Source organism: Callorhinchus milii, unplaced genomic scaffold, assembly GCF_018977255.1.
Source record: "Callorhinchus milii isolate IMCB2004 unplaced genomic scaffold, IMCB_Cmil_1.0 Scaffold3, whole genome shotgun sequence".
Lineage (NCBI taxonomy): Eukaryota > Metazoa > Chordata > Chondrichthyes > Chimaeriformes > Callorhinchidae > Callorhinchus > Callorhinchus milii.
The window spans coordinates 73,177,934-73,198,659 of NW_024704744.1; positions in this window are offsets into that span (position 1 = coordinate 73,177,934).

Genomic DNA, 20,726 nt, shown 5'->3' on the forward strand with positions numbered 1-20,726 from the left:
CTGCTTCAAATTCAGCTCAGCTTGGGAGCACGTCTGTCAAAGCAGCTCGATCACCTCCACGGCATGCACCAATTCAATTAACCATGGTAAGAGACTGCCATTATTATTCATAAATTAACGATTGTTCTCAAAGCAAACACAACTGGGATGCCTCATCTGATCCACTTCGTGCCCTTTGCCAGGACACAAAGGGGGTCTCCTGGAGATTGCAGGCAGGTAGCTTTGTCTGAATTCTGATCCGTATTGCTGGCTCACAGGCCGGTCATTCAGCTTCCTCAGCTTGAAGAGATAAATACTGGCTACATACAAAAGCACAGCAGGACTGAATAAAGTCACTGCAGAGGAGGCTAATTGTTGACGGGCAAGCAACTGAGAGACCTCTCGGTAAGTTATGAATGAAACAGGATGAAAGGAGGAGAATCAAAGTACTAGCAGTACTGTTTGGACATATGGACATTCTGACCTGCTCAAAACACAAATAGCAGGTTTCCTCTCTGTTATAAGCATGAAATAGCAGTTACAGGGAACAATGTTGAAAGCAAACCTTAAGGCATTTTATTGATGATGGAAACCAATTTAGTGGAGTCCTGTAGCGTGTTGGTTAGAACACTTGTCTCGCAAGTGAGAGAACCTGGGTTTGATTCCCGAGCAGGGTGAAACCTAAGGCAAGTTTCCTTACTCAACACGCCTCAGTTTACCTGGCAGTAAGTAGGAACCTGCTTAGTAGTCGATTGGCAGATTACTTTTCTGGGGATAATAATCCCTTACAAAAAAAAACAAAAAAATTTAATTTGGTCACTCAATCCATGACTGTTTGTGGGACAATGCTGTGCGCAATTGGCTGCTGTGTTTCATCCACAAAAATGTACAATTATTTCAACTTTACAGTATATTTTGTAACGCGCTTTGAGACGTATCATAGACCTGATAAGGCACTATATCAAATGCAAGGTTTATTCTTATAAGTGGGAAAGGTACAAGTCTCTGGCATGGAGACTCATTAAAAACATGGCTAATTAACAAAGGTGTGAGTAGATGGTGACCCTGGGGTCTATGTAGCAGTGTTGTATTAGGCAATGGGATATGCTTCAGTTGAAAGGGAAGCCCAGAGGCACAAGTGAAGACTCGCTGTATTGAGATCATCTCCACATAAGAGGGGTCCATGGGCTCAGACTGTCCTGTATGACCCTCACTGACCCTGGCATCCCTCATCCTGGCATTGGTTTTATGAATTGATAAAGGCAAAACTGAGAACAACAACAGCATTTATATAGCGCCTTCCACGCCGGGCAGCGTCCCAAGGCGCTTAGATACCACTACACCTCAACGATGAAAGGCAAACTGACTGCAGACAACATAGAGACTGAATGAGAATAAAAAGAGGATAGATTAAAAAAGAATCAAATCTTGGTGAACAAGTCGAGCAAAAATAAATGAGCTGGAAAATTATAATACTTATATTTGATAATGTGCCTTTCACATCAGGAGGGTGTACTTAAATAATAATAATAATCCTTGCATTTGATATAGCGCTTTTCACGTCGGGAGGACGTCACAAAGCGCTTCACAGAACACACTGTAAAGTGAATTGACTGTATATTTGTGGGCGAACGCGGAAGCCAATTGCGCACAGCAATATCCCACAAACAGTCAAAGATTGAAAATGACCAATCTATTATTGTTTTGGGTTTTGGAGGGATTATTATTAGGCGTGTGGAGTAAGGAAATTTGCCCAAGGTTTCGCCCTGTCTGGAATTGAACTCAGGTCTCTCGCTTGCAAAGCGAGTGCTCTAACCACTGAGCTACAGGACTCCACTGGATTCACTCTAAAATATAGTGTCTGGAAATCTTGAGAGTAAACATGGCAGCCAATTTACACGCAGCCACGAAGAGAATAATTAATGTCATCTGGTCATCTGGCCAGGATACCATGAGAAACTCACTTCTTTTTGAATAGTGCCATGGGATCCTCACAGTCTACCCGAATAGACAAATGGGAGGTCAGTTTAATGTCGCACCAGAAGAACGCCACCTCTAATAGTGCAGCGCACCCCCAGCACTGCACTGTAGTTTCAGCCTAGACGATGGGTTCAAGATTCCAATGTGAGACTTGAACCCATATCGTATGACCAAGAGGCCAAAATATTACCAACTGAGCCAGACTGACACCATATTAAGACTCCATTGACCATTGATTTCCCAGTGCTGTGATATGTGAAGCAAAGCAATGAATATTTGCCGAGTGATCAGATGGCAATTTTGTGGAACCCTGAACCAGTATCTGTTCATGACATTAAAAATCAATCCTCCCACTGTTAAACTTGCTAAAAGGGATCCTCTTAAATCACTTTCAGGTTTTAATCCTTCGAGAAAGGCATGGTTAGCGTTTGGTCATCAAAGCATAAAAGAGATACAGGCCAAAAGTGAATTAAAACAATTAAAGCAGAAAATATTGCTATGCTATTAGTGGTGAGAATATTGAAACCCCACAGCAGTTTGTGCTGTAAAATGTAGAACAAACGTAGCAGAGTGTAAATTCTGTATACTAGATGACATGGTTTGTTAACTTAAGCCTTTCCCCATCCCCTCTCTTGCACTCACGCCACCAGGGGCCTGCTTTACATTAGGATCATGTACCTACATGCACCTAAACATAATGAGTGTTTACTTTTCAGCTTCCCCAGGCATACACAGGTCTATTGCAACTTTTTTCTCTCGCTTCAATCAAATGTTCTCTCTTGTGTACAGCGCACAATTAACAAGAGGCCCAAAGGTCCGCCTTGTCTTTACCTGTAAGGCTCTTTTCGTCTTAAAATTTAAGAGATGAGCAGCAGTGTGGAAAATGTGTGAATTTAGTTTGTAAAATTGAAAGCTGTTTTCTACAGATTTTAAAAAGAACTGGCTTCCAAATTAAGAGTGAACTTAAGTATGTTCCACAATTCTGCATAGTCTTAAAGTTCAAGATGCAACTATTTTGCAGGCTAAGATCAGGTGAAATTTCTAGCATTATAAGCTCATTTGGTTAGTTAATAATGTCCTACATAAAATTGGTCATTCACTTCATGGCTGTTTGTGAGACACTGCTGTGACACAGTCATGACATTTTACAATAAATCCTGTGAAGAACTTTCAGACATCCTCCTAATGAGAAGAGCGCTATAACAATTGCAGAATTATTATTTTTGGATTTATATACTGTATTATGTTATGCAAACACAACACAAATCCAAGTATCTTTTGTTCAGCAGTAAAATCAATTCACAAACTATAGTTATCATTGTGATGGGAGGAACATCCTTGTATTTTGTAGAATACAATTTACATTTATGTAGCACCATTCACATTGGGAGGATGTCTCAAAGCTGGTTATAATATAATAATAATAATCCTTGCATTTGATATAGCGCTTTTCACGTCTTCTAGATGTCCCAAAGCGCTCCACAGAATATACTGTAAAGTGAATTGACTGTATATTTGTGGGCGAACGCGGCAGCCAATTGCGCACAGCAATGTCCCACAAACAATCGTAGATTGAAAATGACCAATTTATTATTTTTTTTGTTTCGGAGGGATTATTATTAGGTGTCTGGAGTAAGTTATTTTCTAGCTGGGCACCAGAGCTTGGGGTGCAAGCCGAAGGAGGTGGGGAGGGGAAAATTGACCGAAAAAGTGGTCAGAGAGGTAGGTCTTGAATGAGGTGAAGGAGGGGCTGAGTAGGAGGGCCTTCTGGATTGAGTTACAGCAAGTAGGTGCAGAATGTCTGAGGCAGACATTGAGCAAAGGAAGTGGCCGAAAAGCAGTACAGCTCTCATCGACAACAGTAACAACGTGTTTTGATGTAGCTTCTTCCTACGTAAAGAACTCAAATCACTTGATAAATAGAGTCATAGATACCAAGCAAGAGTGAAAGACTCAAAATTTTTGTCCAAAAGCAGAGTCAAAGAGACACCTCAAGGAGGTGAGAAATAATAGGTTTATTATGATGATTGCTGTACAGCCATAATAATGTATAGTAATAATAATACTCCTTGCATTTGATATAGCGCTTTTCACGTCTTCTAGACCTCTCAAAGCGCTTCACAGAATATTCTGTAAAGTGAATTGACTGTATATTTGTGGGCGAAACACGGCAGCCAATTGCGCACAACAGTATCCCATAAACGGTCATGGATCGAAGAGACCAATTTTATTATTGTTTTTTTTTCTTGAGGGATTATTATCAGGCATGTGGAGTAAGGAAACTTGCCCAAGGTTTCGCCCTGTCGGGAATCGAACCCAGGTCGCTCGCTTGCAAATCAAGTGCTCTAACCACTGAGCTACAGGACTCCTGTATATGTAATACTGGGGTGAAAAAATGTGGCATGTAGTATAATAATTGCCATGGTGTTAGCTATCATATTGTGGGTCATTCCACTACTGAAGAAGACTCAATTAATGATGGCATGGATGAAAACCTCCCCAATGTTTATAAATTGTTGTGTCCAAATGACTACAGAATCTGGATTGTCAGAGATCTAAACAAATGTTAGGATCAAACATTCGTGGAGTCCTGTAGCTCAGTGGTTAGAGCACTCGCTTTGCAAGCGAGAGACCTGAGTTCAATTCCAGGCAGAGGGCGAAACCTTGGGCAAGTTTCCTTACTCCACACGCCTAATAATAATCCCTCCAAAACCAAAAACAATAATAAATTGGTAATTTTCAATCTATGACTGTTTGTGGAACATTGCTATGCGCAATTGGCTGCCGCGTTCGCCCACAAATATACAGTCAATTCACTTTACAGTATATTCTGTGAAGCGCTTTGGGACATCCTCCTGACGTGAAAATCGCTATATCAAATGTAAGGATTATTATTATTATTATTATTCAAGAGGCGGACAATGTTAAATGTTCTTTTCAAAGTTTCTATATGCAGATACACACATACTGAACATGGCTATCTAATCTGCTCTTGAGAAAGGGAATCATGTTAAGCAAAAGAGGACTGCACTGTTCTGAAAAAAGATGGCCCCTAACTATGGAGGGAGAATTAGACCTCCCAGCGTCCGAGTCATTCAGCTGAAAAAAAGCCAAATGTCACGCACTGATTGTTTGCTATTCAGATGAACCTTTCCAATCTGCAAGTCACATGTAGTTAAATTGGTGACACTGCAGGCCTGGAACAGACTGCCTGAGTCGCAGGAAAATATGTATGTGTTGAAATTTCACCTAGGTCTATATTTGCTCTATTTCTGCAACCTTTTAGAATGTTCTAACTTTAAAGCTGGTTTTCTTTAAGCATTTTTCTAAGAACTGCTGAAAACAGTCTTCAAATTTAAGTTTGAATTCAACAATTTCTTAAAATCTGGAATGCTCTGAAAGCTACATAAATAAAGTAAATCTTGGCTCAGTTGGAATTTCTCCCCAGTAGAGGTTTAAATCCTTGAAACTCTCAAAGTATTCTTATACCTGTGACCCCTGTACCAAGCCAAATCAGTGGTGCATGCAAGAAGCATGTTGTTACTGACAGACTTGACACTTGTCTGTCAATGTTCTTAACATAATTAACAATATGTCTGAAAGAGATATATAGCCAATGATCCCGCTTCTACTTCAATGTGGGAAATAATAATGTTCTCTTAATAAAATAGGCTCTAAGCGCCTCTCGACGTGAAAGGTGCTTTATAAAATGTAAATCTGTATTATACTGAATTGTGTGAGGTAGGCAGAAAAGAAAGGCTTATCTGAGCCAGAGACCCCAGTTCCACTCAAATCAAGCTCAACTGCTGGCCCCAATTGCTTCAGTTGATAGCAGCTAATTCACTGAGGCACCTCTACCCACAAACCCATCAGGGAAGCTGTAAACAATACAATACAAATTTACATTTATAGCACCTTTCATGTCAGGAGGACTTCACAAGGCATTTTACAGTCCTGGTAGAGCACCTGAGCTGGGATGGGAGCTGAGAAGGGTGGGGGGGGAAGGGGAAAGATGATCAAAAAAGTAGGTCTTCAGGTGAACCTTGAACGAGGTGAGAGATAGAGGATGAAGTTCCAGAGAGTGGTGGCAGATAGGCTGACAGCCAAACTACCAATGTTGACGGTACTGAATACTATTTAATAGATTAATATTCTATTTCTTCACCTCTGAGATTCAGGAAAAGAAATCAAAAGAATTCAGATCACTTCAACACAGAGTTCAATCTGCAGTCCTGAAGCACAAAATCTCAATTAGGCTTAAGTTAAAAGTCCTTTTTGTCTTAAAATTTTAAATTGTGCAGAAATTAAGTAACATTCTCAGATTCAGTCTTTATTGGAAACAGTTTTAATTTTAGAAATCGTGGGAAACTGGCTTCCAAATTAAGGCTGAATATAAGAATTATTCACAATTCTGAGCAATCTTAAATTTTAAAGTCATAATAGTCTGATCTTCAACCAGTCTTTAGGTCTCCGTTAAAGCAAATCAGTGGTTACATTACTTGTTGCCCTTTGTTTGATCCTGGCCTCTTAAGCAACCTTTTGCCAATCTCCGTCTATTTTCAAAAGTTCCCAGAGCACACTCACCCTAGGCCAACACTTCACACAGCCAAGGATAGATAGATAATGGGTCCTATCATGAGCAGTGTATCGGTTACAGCTTCTTAAGCTCGTCATTCACAGTAGATGGTACCTTAGATTTCAATGAGATCAATATATCCAAGTCCTGTCATGCTTTTCATCACATCAATGGATCAGAATTTCCCTGTGATCAAGCTCAAATATCACCAGTCACTTCAGCTAATTAACACAAGATACATCAGTATTTACCCATGTTATGACTGCACGGAAGAGATTGGTTTCCATCGTATTGGTGGTTGCAGACCTTTACAACTACAACACCAGAAATTGACAGAATTGACCCACTCAACAGTTCATCTGAATAATAGTTTAATATTAATAATAATCCTTGCAATTGTTATAGAGCCTTTCACGTTGGGAAGATATCTCAAAGCATTTAACAACAACAACAACTTGGATTTATATAGTGCCCTCCATGCCGGAAGGTGTCTCAGAGCGGCGTCTTCAATGTCTCGCTAGAGAAGAGACTTTTAAGAAGGAACCTAATAGAGGTGTTTAAAATTAGGATTCAATAAAGGTTCAATATGGCTAGCATAAATAGGCTGTTTCCACTGTTGTAAAACCCACAACTAGGGAACACAAGTATAAGATAGCGACTAGGTGATCTAAAAGACAACTGAGGAAGAACTACTGGACACAGCGGGTAGCAGGATTGTGGAACTTGTTGCCTGAAGCAGTGTTTTATTCAGATAGTGCAGATGCATTCAAGAAGAATGCTTAATAATACTTGCATTTGGTATTACACCTAACCATGTCTTCTAGCCATCTCAAAGCGCTTCACAGAATATACTGCAAAATGAATTGACCGTATATTTGTGGGCCAAATATGGCAGCCAATTGCACACAGCAGTGTTCCACAAACAGTCGTCGATTGAGTGACCAAATTATTATTATTTTTTTGAGGGATTATTATTCCCAGAAAAGCAATCCCTCAATCGACTAACAACCGAGTTCCTACTTACTGCTAGATAAACAGAGGCGTGTGGAGTAAGGAAACTTGCCCAACATTTCACCCTGCCGGGAATCAAACCCAGAAAACTACTCTCGCTTGCAAGGCGAGTGCTCTAACTACTGAGCTACAGTACTCCGACTATCAACAACAACGACAAAATTACATGTGTAAATCACCTTTCATGTCGGGAGGACGTCCGAAGGTGCTGAACAGTCGGGGATCAGGATGCGAACGTGGGGGGGCAGAGCTGGGATGAGGGAGGGCAGAGAGGTAGGAGGGCAGCTGAAGGCACAGTCGAAAAGGAGGGTCTTGAGTCCTGCCTTGAAGGAGGCAAGGGAGGGAGCAAGATGAAGGCATTGTGGGATGGAGTTCAAAGGGTGGGGGCAGAGAGGCTGAAAGCCCAACCGCTGATTGTAGGGTGGGTTGGGCGGGAGACACAAAACAGACCAGAGCCTGCTGAATGGAAGGAGTGGACAGGTTGACAGGTCAGAGAGGGAGGAGTGGTAAAGCCATGGAGGGCCTTGAATGTGAGCACGAGGATTTTGAATTCTATCCTCTGAGGGATGGGGATCCAGTGCAGCCAGGTGAGAGTGGGGTTGATGGGGTCACGGAGCCTGTTGTGGGAGAAGGACACAAGCTGCAGAGTTCTGGATGATCTGCAGATTGTGGAGGAAGAGTTTCGGAGGCCAACAAGGAAGGAGTTTTCATAGTCAAGTTTGAGGTGACGAATGCGTGCATGAGGGTTTCGGCGGCCTGAGAGGTGAGGCTGTGGCTGAGTCAGGCAATGTTGCAGAGATGGGTGAAGGCAGAGCGGGTCATGGCATGGATATGGGGGAGAAAGAACAGTTGAGGGTTGAACAAGATGCCAAGGTTCCTGACTGACTTGGTGAGGTGGAGTGTGCATCCATAGAGGCTGATGCTGCCAGTGTCTGAGGTACGGAGCGACTGTCGCGAGCCAATCAGGAGGCTCTTGGTCTTGCTGATGTTCAGCTGCAGAAAGTTGGCTCTCATCCAGTACTTGATGTCTGCCAGACATTCTGTCATCCATGCACATGTGGAAGTTGACCTCATGTCTGCAGATGATGTCACCAAGGGGGAACTTATAGAGGCTGAAGAGCAGAAGACCGAGGACAGAGTCCTGAGGAGCGCTGTACTAGACTGTGTGGGGGCTAGAAGAGAAACCGTTGTCGCAGACGAATTGGAGACGGTGCAAGACATAAGATCTGAACCATTCAAGGACAGAACCTTGAAGGTTGAGGTGAAAGGAGAGGCAGTGCAGGGGGATGGAGTGGTCCTTGGTATCGTGAAGGAAGTAGTAGGAGAGTAAGGAGTGAAGCTGGGAAGCAATGACTCCTTCAAGGACCTTGGAAAGAAAATGGAGGTTGGAAACGGGCCAATAGTTAGAAAACAGGGATGGATCCAGGAAAGGTTTTTTTCAGAATGGAGATTATTATAGCTGTTTTTAGGGGGATGGGAACAGTGCCAGATGATAGGTAGAGATTAATGGTGTTGTAGAGTAGGGGTTGCAAGGAGGTTGAGCTGGGAGGTAAGGAGAGGGGTGGGAATGGGATCAAGGGAGCAGGTAATGTGCTTCATGCTGGATATGGTGATAATAAGAGAGGGGGGTGAGACAGGTTCAAAGATGTGGAGGAGGGATGGGTAGGGGTCGGAGTGGTGGGGGGGAGATGGGGAGGGAATGGCGTTTGGGAGGGTGGAGGCAGCTGAACAGATCCTATCGATTTTGGACTTGAGGAAATCCAGCATCTCCTCACATTAAGAGTTTGAGGAGAGAATGGGCGAGGCACGGGAGGGTGGACGGAGAAGCCAATTGGTGGTGAATAGGAGCCTGGAGTTGTTCTTCACCTCCAAGATTATCTTGGAGTAGAAGGACAATTTGGCGGAGGTGAGGACAGAGCTTCACATGGGGGAGAGGGGAATAGAAAGGTATGCCACAGAGTAAGGAGTGGGTGGAGACTCCTGTGGAGTATAAACATCACCACAGACTGGTTGGGCTGAGTGATTTTTTCATGCTGAACATTCTTATGCATTTTGTAGGCAAACATAGCAGCCAATTTGCAAAGAGCATTGTCCAACAAACAGCCATGAAGTGAAATACCAGTGAAATACCAGTTCTATCTGTTAGATTCTTGGCCAGGACACTGGGGGAAATTCCCTTCAATTTTCAATTACCTCTGTTTAACATTTCATCAGAATGAACGGCACCTCCAACAATGCAGTGTACCCCAGAACTGCACTGGGTTATCAAATACTGCTGTGTGGAAATTGGCTGCCCGATTTGCCTACAAAATGCAAAGACACTGCACATTACCATATATACTTTTGAGACATCATCTCAAAGTGAAAGGTGCTATACCAAATGCAAGGATTATTATTTATTATCGTTATAACTCCTCTGTGGTAGTGAGATTCACAATTTAGTGCAAAGTCGTATCCAATTACACACCAGTTTGTGCTTCAGGTTCATTGTTCAGTATGAACTAAGCTGAAAATATAAAATGTGTGTCCACATCTTCAAGCTGAAATAGATTATTATCAAGGCACCACAAGTAAAAGGAGAGTGGATTAACAATTGTGCCACAAATAGTAAAGACTCTTCTGATGTTCCCAAGTTATAGGAAATAATATTGCTTATGTTATCGCTGCATAATTCCTCAATGTTTATAATCCCTCCAAAAACCTCCAATAATAAATTGGTCATTTTCAATCCACGACTGTTTGTGGGACACTGCTGTGCGCAATTGGCTGCTGCATTTCGCCCACATATATACAGTCAATTTACTTTACAGTATATTCTGTGAAGCGCTTTGAGATGTCTAGAAGACATGAAAAGCCCTATATTAAATGCAAGGATTATTATTATTATTATTATTTTTAGCTACAACAATCCTTGTTTTATTTTGGTATTTTAATATGATGTTCAAGTCCTGTGATACCACAGAAGCAAATTTCTTTGGGGACAAGCCATTTTATGTATGAAATTCCATCTAGTCTCAGCCTTTAAGACCAGTGTGCATTGAAATGTAAGATGGTACAGAACTGTGGTAAATTCTTAACCTCAGTATTAATCTGAAAGCCTGGGTTCTGGAGTTTCATTGGCGGCTCTGATTTCCACATTAAGACTGAATTTAAGAAATGACGTTTACCAACCAGCACCTAATTGCTACCAGGAATAAATGAGCAGGGTGCATCCCTTCAGAGAAAGAGTGCACACTCCATTCCTGACAAATGAAAATATATGGATAACTCCCAGTAGTTTGGTTTGCCTACTTTTTCGCATAGTGATGGATTCCTGCGCGTATCAGACACTCGGCTAATCAAACAAAACCCAGTAAATGTATAAACTTAATTATGCAATGTTCATTTTTCCTATTAAAGAAACCAGTTCTCAGATTTTCCACAGAGCATTAATGAACCAGCACAAGTGGAATATACCCAAACATCAAATTACCTTTGCTACAATCATGCAATGATAATGTTAGCAATGTTATTAACTTAGGAAAATCAGAAGCTTCTTTACTGAAGGAAAGAGTAGTAAAACAAACAGTACAAGCGCGATAGAAATTGTACATGCAAATTGATTTCCATACTTTCAAACATTCTGAGTAACATTCAAACATGAAGTCTATTTCAGCTGCAAACCAAATATCACTGAAAGGCACAATATATTAGTTTCAGTCAGTTTGATTGGACTTGGCATATGCAATTTGCTTTGTGAAAAGGGACATTTTACAAATGCTCAGTTATTAAAGAGCAGGTGGTCTGAACAGTCTGGTTGGAATAATAAGGAGGTGCATGTCCAGGAGATGCATGTCATAGTCAATTCATTCACAGCAAAACATCTGCACCTTTCATTTTATCATTAAAGGTGACCAACAAAAATATTCCATTTTGGTCAAAACCTCCTTTGAATTGGAGTCCTGTAGCTCAGTGGTTAGAGCACTCACATCGCAAGTGAGTCCTGTGTTCAATTCCCGGCAGGGCGAAACATTGGGGAAGTTTCCTTCCTCCATACGCCTGTTTACCTAGCAAGAAGTAGGAACCTGGTTGTCAGTTGATTGGCGGATCGCTTTTCCGGGGGTAATAATTCCTTAAAAAAATAATAAATTGGTCACTCAATCCACGACTGTTTTTAGGACACTGCTGTGTGCATTTGACTGCTGCGTTTCGCCTACAAAATATACAGTCAATTCATTTTACAGTATATTCTGAGAAGCCTTTGAGACATCTCAAAGACGTGATAAAACGCTATATCAAATGCAAGGATTATTGTTATTATTATTATTATTATGAGGTGGTGGAATTATAGAATTTTTCAGCTATTAAGTGAATGACTAATTTTATCTGAGGGTTTGTTGGCCAGGACACCAGAAATTCCCTTCTTTTTTCGAGTGGGATCTGAAACAGACATGACCTCAGTTTACAATCTCATCCAGAGGGATGGCACCTCCAGCATTTCATTGCAGTGTCAGCCTAATCTGTGAGTATTCAAAGTCCTTACATGGGGCTTGAACCCACAACCGGCTGATTCAGAGGTATGAGTGCTACCAACTGAGCCAATCGAATTTCCTTTTAAAAGTTATTATGGATCCTGTTTTGATCAGCATTTGAATGGGATCACGATGAAGCAATCTCATGAAAGTACAAAGATATTGAATATGAAAAAGGCTGTTCAGCGCCTTGAGCATGTAAAATTCACACAGCCATGGGTCTTCTCCAATCTAGTTAATCTCCTGAGGAAACTGGATAACCATAATAACGTCATGGTAAAATGTAAACCATTCAATAACATGCTCCTTGTGCTAACTATCAGGTGTAACACGTGAACTATCAAGAGTTCTCAAACAATGCAAATGTGTTCCTTATTTATGGCTAATGTTAACTTGCAAGGTATTTAGCACATCTCACTGTGCTCTCCCCAAAACTGGCTGCTGCTGCCCGTCTGCTGCCCTCTTTAAATTTCCTCCCTGTGGCTCATGTAATCTGCCATCATCTCAACAGACATAATCAGGAACAAACAGAATCACAATAGAGGTAAATTGGGCATTGTTCTACATTTAAAAGATAAATTGGGCATTGTTCTACTCCATTTACCTCTCATCACTGCCTTACCTGCTAACACAGTGGGCTCTAATATGTGGCTATTTCTAATGGGATAACAATATAATCCTCGCATTTGATATAGAAGCATTGCAGGTACCTACTGCCTCTGGAACTCCAAATGTCTTCTGCTGAATTTTCCCAAGGGCTCCCAGTTACTGATATGATAACCTTTAAACCTGATGTTGAAATAACTGAAATTAAAAACTTATTGTCTAGTGGAAGTCACATTCCTTATGTTAGTTATATCATTCAATAATAGAATGAGAACTACGCGGTCTAATAAGCAATATTCTTAATGATAAGAATTCCCGACCCAAACAGATCACATTGCAACCGAGTTCTTCTAGACTGTACTTTTGGTTATTAGAATCTTCACTTGTGTGACTCGAATTTTTCATTTAGAAATCCCATCAAGAAAACTGCAAATTAGAAGCAGATATGACCATTATTCAATATGCTCCCAATTGAAGATTGTGGGCCCAGGATTTGTTTTGTTTCTAAGCGGCTGCAATGATGTCCCTGATAGGGAGGAACACACTGCATGTCCCTTAGCTGCTCTATTTGTTTGCGGGGAGGGAGAAGGGAGTCAACACTGGCATTAGCCTTGGAGTTGATCCATTATTCTGGAATGACACAATATCCCAGTACTGTTTACCTACAAATACACATTCACCGAACTTTACAGTAAATCATGTGAAACACTTTGAGATGTTTTGAAACGTGATAAGACACTATATCATAAGCAAAGATTATTATTACTACTACTATTGATCATTATTATTAGTATTACTACTACTAGTAATTACATAGCTGTAGCCCCTGAAGACACAGCTCCAAACATGGGGGATTAATTCATTAATTCCATTCACCGTTGTGCCAGACACTGAATGTGAGAATTTTTAACCCAAATTTTCAAGTAGAGAATTATGTTTAAATAAAGTACAATGATGGAGTAAGTAGACAAAAAGAAAATCTCATCTGAGACAAAGTTTAGAATGCTCGGACAGGGAGAGGATATGGACACTTAATGCATTTTGCCAGCACTGACCCAGGTGTGATATCACATCTGGAGTTGCTGGCTGAAGCCCTTGTAAGATTATTGCATGTTTCTTCATTCAAACATACATTAATCTAATGGAGATTTTTTCTCTCTCTCTATCTGGCTGAGCAATGAATGAAGATTCAGTACTTGGTCTCCCTTTGAAACTTCTGTGCTCCTCAATGCAGTACAAAGAAAGCAAGCTGCTAAAGGCAGCCGCATTGTCATTGTCTGCAGAAAAAATATATTTGTATGTGTTTGTTCGTGTGTTCAATGTCCAAACGGGTAACACCTGCACCTCTACAGACAGGCATTTTCATTTGAATTGCTATATAGAGTCTGCCCTGACCTTCGGAACAATACAAGATGCTTCAAGAACTTTTCTGAACTCCCTGGGAAGCAGCTGGAAGAATATCAAGGCTGGTTGAAAGCGAGCAGCCATTTATTATACGCAGACCGAGTAAGAGTGCCGCAGTAAATGTGCAAAGACTGCATACCATTTGACTGTCATAGTTTCTTTACGGCAGCTCAATTCACAATAATTATTGTGTGTTTAAAAAGATACACGGGACTCAAAATTGTGTGGGTAGCAATTGTTTTGTGTGGCTTACGTGAAGCGATTAAAGTGCAATGATTATTGAACAATCTTTGTTGCGAGTTCCAGAAGAGTCGAATGACTATCTGGGGGAAACACTATAAGAAGCTGGATAAATGGTACAGCTCAGGACCTGCACCTCACAGGGCTCTTATTCCTCCGAGCCGGACTCTCAACTTCCATGGCAACACCAAAGCATTCAGCCAGATGATTGGCCTCCAATGAATTGCAGATAAGACCGAATGGAAGTGAATTGATGTGAATTTAATGCAGAAGAAAGCGATGGAAGGGAGGTCCACTTGGTTCATATTTGAATAAAGCAAACAAGCCAAACAAAGGGCTGACAGCTGTAAATGACATTGTCAGTACAAAAATTATCAGCAAGTTTACAATCTGTTTGCTCATGTTGAACAAACAGAATGTGTGTGGCATCCTTTGCCTTCATGAATGGTAGAAATACTTGCAAGCCACAGGAGAAAGGCAGATATCCATTCAGTGGCAGCTCTGGCACAATTAGATAGCCATTTGACAGCCACACTAAAACTGAAATTCTGCTCTGTGTTTTTTTATGCTCTGTGACCAGCACTAAAGTTGGGGATAGATGCACTCCTATAACTGCAGAATGAGTTATGTTAGTAGTGCTGGTGAATCCAGGGCATTCATTAATGGATCTGACATTCCAAATGCCAAGACTTCAGTTCCCTAGCGAGGGCTGAAGTCAACATTCTAATTTTCCATTCCTTACAGAAAGCAGAATTGGAGATGGGTCTAAAGAAAGACACTTTTTCTCCCATTGTTTTGTCTGTCTTGTCACTTGATTTGCCCTGAACTTGTTAACTTTTCAATGGTTTTGTTCGTGAGAAGGGATGGGGCAGTATAGATAGATGCAAGCTTCTTGAGACACAAACTTGCACAAAAGGCACAGAACTACACACACCGCAGCCCCCTCCCTGCCCCCACCCCCTCCCCCCAACTCCCTTGAAAAACAAGCGGGTACAGGTTCAGAGCTTAAAATGCACGACTGCTCATAGTGATGTTCAGGCAGGCACTTGAATTATAGTCGACCTATTATTACTACTTGTAAGGCTTTGGATTCCTTTGCTAAGCAAAGTTTTTCTAATTTCTTATTACTGCGAGAAAACAACAAAGGAAGCAAAGAGGAAAATCTGACTGATCCGCAAACCTGATGAAGGTCAGAGTCAAAATTAGGCCAGTGAAGATCAGTAGCTCAGCTTTCCTTTCATGCTCTTAGCAAAAAGCTGTTCCATTAGAATGATGTCAAACTGTACACTTTCCGAAGCTTACTCTCAAGATTGCTGCGCTCCAGAAGGGAAGGGGAAAAAAAATCAACCATTTAAATGCAAATGTAGAAACTTGCGAGGCCTGTCAGCTTTCACTAAAGACCTATATCTTTAAAAGGTGATAAGTTAAAAAGATACCTCATGGACTGTAGTTATTAGAGTCTGCTTAATGGAAGGAAGCGCAGTCACATCAGAGAGCGGCAGGTGAATAAGGTCTGTTTTAGGCAGATAAAATGAACACAATAACCAGAGAACAGGGCAGCAATCATAAGCAGCCACTACAACATCAAAACACATTCATTTCTACCAAAAGTTTATCCAATTATTGCTAAACTGCCTGACAATAGCTACTCCACTGTGCTCCATTCATTTGAATCTAAATTGGTATTTCTTTTCCTGATATGGCAAGCGGTCATAATAGGGTGACCATCATTAAAGTTGTTTGATTTGGAGCTTTGTAGTGTTTGATTAAGAGGGCAAATGCAAATTTGATGAAAGAATAAGGATAAATTTACATATCAGCCCCAGCTCACACGGAGTGAGTAAACACTCTGTTTATCTCAAGTGTCATTTTATGATTTCAACAGAATATAAAACTGACCTTGGCCTAGTCAGTGCAGCAGACCTGAATGAAATATACTGTTGTCTAAACACAATTTACTCAAGTAGAACTTGTCAACAAATCCTCTGTAGCTCAACAAACAGCATGAGCTGCCAGGGTTATCAGGACAAAGATGCACCAGTGTATAAGCATCATCTACAATTACACAAAATGCTGACACCCTGAGTGACAACGATGGTCTTTTAGTTCTATTGTTTAGTGACCTAACAAAAAAAAGTTCGACAAAGTTCAATGTGTTTCTGAGTCAACAGTGACGTACTTGCAATTCTCGCCTCTCACCCCGCTCACTAAATGTGTTAAAGCAAACGGCTAAATACTAAACTCAAAAGTATAAAAGAGTTTTGAAGAAAGATGAGAAAAAAACTATGGACAAAATTTGCCGTGCTCCTTAAGGCATTCGTGGCAAGGCTCTGTGAACCTACGGATTGGAGAGTATCCCCATAGGTGCGTGAACAGAGAAAACCTTTCACTTTCCAGCATAGCAATACAGAGACAGGAGAAGGACAGTCATTCTGCCAAGCCTGTTGTAAGTTTTGTTATTAAATTTTGGTTGATCTCCCATTTTCCCACTTATTCTTCATATCATTTGATACGTTTCATTTGATACGTTTCATTTCCAAGTATCCATCTATCTCCCATTGAAACATCCCAATCAATTCTGTCTCTGGCTTGGCTCACCTGGTGTCTAGGAAGAATATCAGGGGCTCAAATTCCACAATGTTCTTAGCAGTGCGAGCTTCTGGGAGATGATAAAGTACTGAGGCATTCATGCTATTTGAAAAACAAATTGAAGAGATTACTATTTTTGGTGATGAATGTAAAACAACCTCAGTGTCTTTTACGACAATCCAGTGCAGTGTTGTGGGATCACTGCCTTGTTGGAAGAGCTATCCTTTGTTGTGAGATATCAAATCAAAGTATCATCTTGTGGACATTAAAAGAGAAAGGAATATCTCCCGATGCCTTGCCAAACATCCTCCAGATAAATTGACTATTCACCTCATGGCCATTTGTGGTTCATTGCTGTATGTAAACTGGTTGCTGTGTTCATCTACAAACACACCATCATGACACTCAAGGTAATTATTTTAAAGAGCCAGGAGACATTTCACCATTGTAGTTGCTGTACGCACTATTTATGTAAGTATTATTATTACATAAAATTCCATATTTTGGTGAACACAAAATTCTCCCAAAGTCTTGAAGAGAATCTTTCAATTACAATAAAGTACATTCCCCCTCTTGATAAAAAAAACAACAAAGAAGAACCATTCCTACATTTCAGTTGAGCAACAGAAGGGTGAGTTACTGTCAGTCTTATTTTAACTGTGGGGCTAAGATACTAACAATGAATTTCTGCCCCTGGAAGTGGTAAACCATGCAGATGAAAGTGTGTATTATAAATTATGAATCTTTTTAATAGGTTAAGCAGAGAAAGACTATTTTCACTTATCAGAGCAGCAATGTTAAGAGGTCATAAATTGCGGAGTATGACCAGAAGACAATAAGGAAAGCTTAGCAGATTTTTTTAATGTAAGTACCACCGTGCTCCCATTTTGACAGAGCTCTCCTTGTAGCTACCTTCTGTGCCCTTCCATTTAGCAAGTTACTAATGCATGTTCATGTCTTCCTCTTGATATCTAGTGACATGAGTTTGCAAAAGGAATCTTTCATTTTGATATTTTGTCAAGGGTCATTTGGAAGTCTAGGTATGTGATGTCTTCACAGTCAGTGGAATATCAACCCATAAAAAAGTCTATTAAGTCTATTACGTTGGTTAGACAGGATCTGGTTCAGGAATATTACAGCAACATCTTGTAAATTTCAGGCACCAAACATACCGTGATCTCCTGTATCGTCATCACCAAGCATTGTTGAAGCCCAAGAAAAATATCATCTCCTCCACCCCATCTCCACCCACTGCAATGCAATGCCTTAGGAAATATCAACAACAGCTTGGTTTTATACAGAGCCCTTCATGCAGCATAGAATCTCGGAGCAATATAGATTCCAGCCCTATGCGTTAATGAGAACATTTCTGAAACAAACTGAAATACAAAGGTGTGTGTTATGGGGAATGATGCAGCCTCGTAATCTTTCAGTTAACCTTGTGTGGATCCTTATTCTCTTAGGTCTTATTTTATGCATTCATCCAGGCCTGTAGGATCCACAATAACAGATACGGTCAAAAGCCTTACAACAGTAGACCCGAAATTAAACTGTCTTATCTGTTGAATGCATTACTTTGCATTACAGGGAAATATATTCTGCACATGTGCTGTTATGCACTGTCAAGCAGGAAACACAATCACAAAATATTGCTTCAGAAAAAAAAATTCCTGTATCAAGGAAGATTTAGACAGATGCACAGAAAATAGTGAAATCATTACCTAAGTTTCAGGATTTTTTTTGCAGAAAGCAAATAAATCGAATTAAGTTGAGCATAGAAAAACAAATGCACCTATAAGAAAGGTTAGATAAGAATAAAATACAATACGCATTTTTGGTACAGTGCCTTTCATATCAAGATGATGTCCCAAACCTCTTCACAGGATATACTGTAAAGTGTAATATTTGTGTGGGCAAATTCAACAGACAATTTGCACATGGCAATGTCCCCAAAAAAGTCCCGAAGTGCATGATCAATTTTATTTGGGGGATTGTTAGCCAGTACACCTGGAGAAACTCCCTTCTTATAAAAGAAAAGAAAACATGATAAGAAGAAAGAGCCATTCAACCTATCAAGTCCACCCCTCCCATATAATATTCTCAGGGTCCCGCTACTCAAACTTGGCCTTGTGGTCTTGACAGACAATAGCTCCCTCTCACTGTTACAGCAACACAAAGTTTGGATAAAGAACAAGAGAAAATAAATTCTGAATGCCAAAAGATGATAGAAAACACTACAGGAGATTTGAGCGATAGCATTTAAGGAGGGAAGAGATATATATATTTGGAAAAGAGGGAGGGAGGAGAAAGAGGGAAAGTAATCCAGTGAGACAGTTTGTAGCATAATATAATAATTCTTGCATTTAATATAGCGCCTTACCATGTCAGAGGATGCTGTTCACTGAAATTATTGTGAAATTGAGTGACGGCTTATTTTGAAGGCAAACGCGGCAGCACAATTGGCACAGCAGTGTCCAACAAACAATATGACCAATTTTATATGGGAGATTGTTGGCCAGGACACCGGGAGAACTCCTTTCTCTTTTTGAATAGTGCCATGGGATCTTTATTGTCCACCTGAACAGGCAGACGGGACTTCGGTTTAACTTCTCATCCGAACATGGTCGTATGACCTCTGTAATATTCCCTTGGGGTCTAGATTCTTCCCCAGCCAAGACAGCAGCAGGGAACCTGGTGTCAGTCTCTAGATACTACTGCTTTGTAACCAGCAAGTGTGACTTGGCTACCAATTTTTCCTAACAACCTGACCTCTGGTCAGCACTTTCCTCGAAGGCCTGCCTTTGCTTGTGAACTGATTGTGGGGTGAATCGTGCTTTTTCATCAAATGCCTCCAGATTACTAATCTATTGAGCGTCTCAGGTATCTAATAACCTTTTTACACGCAGATGTCTTTTTGGATCGTTCGCAGTTTAAATGCACCGTAAAAATGGTCCAAGTCCGTTTACTGCCATGCTGGCATGGAGCACAGACACCCACTTCCTGGTGCCAACTCTGCACTGGCAGATAGAGTAAATTGATCAAACCAGTCTGTTGTAAATGGGTGATTTAAGCCAGACTCATGTAAATGGCTTGATTTGAATCCCAACTGTTTTGTGCCACACAGTAAAAGACAGTACAGTATTATTCAATGCCATCTGCTAGATGTTACAGTCCAAAAAGAAGGTACCATGTAAACACTTTGAGCTAATTTTGCTGGAATTCAAACTTAATTCAATGTATCACATATAGAAGATTTATTTTTGAAAAGCTGTACATTAAGTGTCATGGCCTGCTGTAGGCAAATGTTGTAAGACTGGTGAATTTACCGTCTTGACTCCGGTGATTTCTGGGCTGACACAAAGACACTAAGAAACAGTGCTCGGGTTTCAATGTGTAAGTCAGAGATTTCCAACAATACAATGCACTCATCAACAGCCCACTTCATTAACTGATGACTTACTCTGACCCAGAGACCCAAATCTCCACCTAGCCATGGTTCATTTTACCTTTAAACTTAAGATTCTGCAGGATTTTGGACAATTCTGAAATCTAGTCTTAATTTGGAAGCTGGTTTTCTGCAACTTTCTTAAAAGAAATAGTCTTCCAAATTAAGACTGAATTTCAGAATTTTTCATAATACTGTATGATCTTAAATTTTAAGACAAAGTGGTCTGAGACAAGATGGATTTTTCAGCCACTTGTGAAGGGAGTAATTTCTCTTAATGTTTATTCAGATCCCCTTTCAACTACTATAAGTCAGTCCGAACTGTAATTAGGAGGCTACCAAAAGGGAAAATGTGGTCCTATCCCTGAATCGTACCATTCAGTGA